Here is a 5002-nt window from a genome sequence, read left to right as displayed (position 1 = left end):
GGTTTATCCACATATATGCATACGATGTTCTTTTTTAAAATACATATTTGCCCATTTTCACGCGGCCACTCTTTATGTCCAGTGTTTATTTGTAATAAAAATAGGTAAAAAAACTTTTTAAGTTAAACGGTTTTATGTTAAACATACATTGCAATGTTTAAGATAAATGTACTAAAAACCAAAAAATAATAAAATAGATACAGTCGTGGGAATTATAAACATATGCATAGACTAGACTATAATAAAACCGTGGGGCACGTCAATTGTCTACAATCGTTGATTAAAATGTTTGTTTTGTAATGTTACACTATAATTAGGCAGTTCTTCAACCGACAACGATGGACGTGTGATAAGTAGGGCTAGAATGTGGAAACAAGCTAGCAAGCTCGATTATAAGCGAGTTTTAGGGTTTCATAGTGGTGAGCGAGTAGTACTTTTATCATATCGATGGCTGAGTGGAAGATCGACCTATCTCGGTAGCCAGTTCGAAAAGGCCCTATCTCAGAAAATTTTTCAACAACGCTTTATCTCAGAAAACTTTTCAAGAACGCCCTACTTCAGAATTTTATTGGAAAACACCCTACCTGAGAACTGGGTTGAATAGCGCTCTATCTCAGCTGCCGATCCAAAAACGCCCTATCTCAGCTTATTTTCAATGTATTTTCGTTTGAGATAGGGCGTTTTTGAACCGAGTTCTGAGATAGGGCGTTCTTCAACAAAATTCTGAGATAGAGTGTTTTTCAATAAAATTCTGAAATAGATTGTTTTTCAATAAAATTCTGAAGTAGGGCGTTCTTGAAAAGTTTTCTGAGATAAGGCGTTTTCGAACTGGCTTCCGAGATAGGTCGATCTTCCACTCAGCCATCGATATGTTTTGTCGATTAAAGACAAACTACGAGCAGTGAAACGACTCCTCGCCAGCCAGCAGTGTGAATGTCCAACGATAAACTAGTTGAAACATCTCTTTTATTTACATGGAGTGTATAACTATTGGAATTTCCATGAGCAAGAAAATAGTAAGTAATTTCCTCACCGTCTGCGGGCCAACTGCCTAACGACGAATTAAACGATTCTTCTATCGCACATTAAGTCGATAATTTGTAGACAATTGACGTGCCCCACGGTTTTATTTTAGTCTAGTCTATGCATATGTTTATAATTCCCACGACTGTATCTATTTTATAATTTTTTGGTTTTTAGTACATTTATCTTAAACATTGCAATGTATGTTTAACATAAAACCGTTTAACTTAAAGTTTTTTTACCTATTTTTATTTTCTAGTTTTTAGTTTTATATATAATATAAAAAATTGTTATCAGCCATTTGGTAGCGGCGGCCATCTTAGATTTCAATTTTGCATAGTAAATTGTATTCTACTTGTTGAGACCTTTCATTTGATACCCATGTTGATGGGATTGATAAAACCTACGTTATCCGCCATTTTGTAGCGGCCGCCATCTTGGATTTCAATTTTTTATAGTATATTGTATTCTGCTTGTTGAGCCCTTTCATTTGATACCCATATTGATGGGATTAATAAAAAAAACATAAATTATCCGCCATTTTGTAGCGGCGGCCATCTTGAATTTATAATGATAATGAATAAACATAATTGTATTGTCACCAAAATCCAAATTGTATACAAAATTTCAGATTAATCGGTTGACAGGAAGAGGGTGAAATTTGAATTACTAAATTTGACCCAAGAATAAAACAAACGGGATGAGCTAAATAAAACCGTTTAAAAAACGATATTTTCATTCCCAATACCAGGCGTTCATACATGTGAAGTAACAAATTTTCTATTTCTACGTACAAAATTGTTTGTATAAATTTTTAAATTTCCAAAATTCTACTTTGTAAAGTTCAAAGGCTTCTATATAAAATAAAAAATAAATTGAAAAGTTTGAGAATGACGTATATTCCCTACCAGTAGAGAAATAATCGGTAGAGAAGAGTTACAGAAACAAGCTACTGACCTAGTTATTCTCGGACTAAATCTATTAAAACTGTCTTAAAAACAAACGGGATTTCTATTAAAATATGGTAAAAAAATTTAAAGTTCGGACAGCGTTTTGGACAGAATTTTTTAATATAACTTTTTTGCGTGAGTCTGGACTTTATTTATTCTCCCGCTGATTTTTTAAAAAGTTAAAAATTACTATGTTTTCTTTTAATTTTTTACTTCTTCATCGCTTTGCTACACACATATGTAGGTTAAAATTATTGTACATTTTATAACATACTATTTGCAAAAAAACTTGGGTTCTTTTTAGGCAAAAACTTCATGCCACCAACGTAAAAGTCTTCAAAAAAAAATTTAATAAAAAAATCAATGCTAAAATATCGACCCCTGATTGCGATTTTATCGTAAACGACAAAAGGTAAAATTTTCAATTCTCCCTTAAACAGTATACAAATTTATTTGGATTTAAATGGACAACAACATTATTAAATGCTAGCTTTCTTATGGGACAATTTTTTTTTGCATACCCTATTATCTAAAGGAAAAATGGCGTTAGGATATTTTCCTTGAACATGCTGAGAGGAAAGCTATCAAAGAATTTGCGTTTGCGATAGTTTTTATGTTGTATGTTATGAATAATCTGGACGTTTATAAACGAACAAAAATAGTTTTTTGTATATTCATTTTTATTTCAACATAGAAGAAAAATACTTATAAAAATAAAATATTTCACACAAACAGGGTTAAAATTTTTAAATTCGTGACCGTATTTTGATTGTAAGTGGGATTGTGCTACAATGATAGCACAGCCGAATCATAGTCAACTCATGTACAATAGTCGAAAAAATTATAGCCGCACCAAATTTTGACAAGTTTTAAAATATTATTTTTGATTTTATTTAGTTTTGGTTAGTCTTTTATAGTTCATTCTTTAACAACATCCGTGTAAATACAAGTTTAAAGGCAGTGTTACACGATTGGGTATTTGCCGAAATTTGGTGCAAATCGTATCCCATTTGTGTAAATACCCAAATATTTTTCTTTATCCCAATCACGAAAAATGATTCGCTGAAATTTTTCAAAAGAAGATTGCTGTATTGTACCAATCTTTTAACTACAAAAAAAACTTTGTCCCAATTTTTTTCTTTTGCCAATAGTCCAATACCAAAAGGTACGAATCTGTACAAAAGTACCAATCGAGTAACACTGCCTTAAAAATGTATGCAATTAAAAAAAAAACACACATCTTCGTAAAAATTTCGAGTTTTTGATTAGATTTTAAGTATGCAGTTTTGTAGCCCATTGAATTCTAGTAGAATAAAGTACAAGTTTCAAATGGCTAAAAATTACGGTTGATTTTTTGGAATTTTTAAAATAACTCGAAATTTGTACGAAAGTTTGTTGAATTTTTTTTTAATATTGCACAAAGTTGGAAACTTGGATTTACACGGGTTTTGTTAAAGAATGAACTATATTTTTATAAAAAAGAACATTTACAACCAAAAGTGTAAGAAAAACAAACGATAAAATTCATTTAGCTTTTTTCCAGTAACGGTAAATATTCAAAGTCTGTGATTTTGTATTTGTAACCTATTTGCAACAAAAAATTTTTTCCGATAGTTTGTCGCTTACGATAAAATCGCAATTAGGGATCTATATAAAATTGAGATTTTTAAAAATTTGTTGTATAGAAAAAATACCAGTTTTCTTCTGCTTCGAAATAGATACTAAGCAAGTATTTTTGCACTAAATAGCAGGGTATTAGTTATATTTTATTTTTCGATATAAATAACTCCCTACGTAAAACTCATTTTATAAAAGGAATTAAGAATATATGTACAAATTTTTCTCCTTTTTTACCAATTGTGAGTACAGAAATTACCACAAATTCTTGTCGTTTTCAGCACAAGTACACATTTGCTGCAACTCAAAATGCAAGTAGGCAATTCCATAACTATCTTTTTGTAGTATAAATTCATCTGTTGTTCAATCAATCTTACACGCAAACTCCACCTTCCATTCGTAGCACCTTAACATCTGTCATTTTCGTGTCTTAACTTTGTTTTGATTTCCAATGTAGGCACATGCTGTCTTAACATTTTAATTTTTAGCATGTATGTAAATGTATGAGCTTTTAAATAATTTATTTTTGAATTACTTGTTATTTATGAAGGCCGCCACTCTATTTTCATTTATTAATGATGTTTCCTCAAATAAATGCCGCTCGAAAATAAATATTAAGTTGCCAAACGTTCAAATGACATTTGATGTTAAGACACCAAGTCATAACATGTGTGTCTTAACATGAGAAATTAGCGGTCTCCACATAACATTCATGTCTTAACATTCATGCTTTAACACGAGAGATGACAGGTGGAGACTGCAAGTTAAGTATGGTTCCTTTTATAGGTATTGAAAGTAGTGTTAGTTAAGCTTCTCTAGGGAAGTTACGTTGATGGCATGACATGTTTGCTTAAGTGTTCTTACACGATATGTAATTTCATCTGTAAATGTGACTGTTTCGATACACATGTAATTGCATCTGTCTGTCAAATTTACAGTATTTAATTAATTATTTAAAATTACGTTCTTTGAAATCGAAATAAACCAAACACAAAAATTCTATCTGTATATCAGATGAAAATAGAAACATTTCTATTTCGTATGTGCATTAGACCGTTCGTTAAAAATAAAATTTGGTTTACCGGGCGGAAAAAGATGTGTTTTGGTCTAAAAATAAGCTGTGCAAAATTTTATTCGAATATGATAACTCTAAGTACTTGCGCGTTGCATTTGAAAATTTAGAAAACCATATGCATTCTGGGAAAAAAAATTCCAACAAAATAGTTGAAAGTCGCGAATTTTATAGTCATTTGCTACGTAAAATAACTTACACAATCTGAATATGAGGTCAAAAATTAAAAAAGTAGAATAGGTTTTAAGAATTTGCGAAATTATCGTTTTTTTTCAAATTGAGAAAACAGCATTTTCAATTTTTTCCAAAAATATCCGGTTGTGATTATCACACCACAAAA

General features: G+C 30.7%; 1 protein-coding gene across 1 annotated transcript in view; it reads right to left on the bottom strand.

Moving 5' to 3' along the window:
• Window positions 1-5002, bottom strand: part of LOC118740297 (conserved oligomeric Golgi complex subunit 5) — a 98277-nt gene that overhangs the window by 2639 nt on the left and 90636 nt on the right. The window lies entirely within an intron of this gene.

This window comes from Rhagoletis pomonella, unplaced genomic scaffold (assembly GCF_013731165.1).
Source record: "Rhagoletis pomonella isolate Grant_MI unplaced genomic scaffold, Rhpom_1.0 Rhpom_scaffold_00006, whole genome shotgun sequence".
Classification (NCBI taxonomy): domain Eukaryota; kingdom Metazoa; phylum Arthropoda; class Insecta; order Diptera; family Tephritidae; genus Rhagoletis; species Rhagoletis pomonella.
Note: the sequence above shows the minus strand (reverse complement) of the source record. Positions and strands in the feature narration are given on the sequence as shown.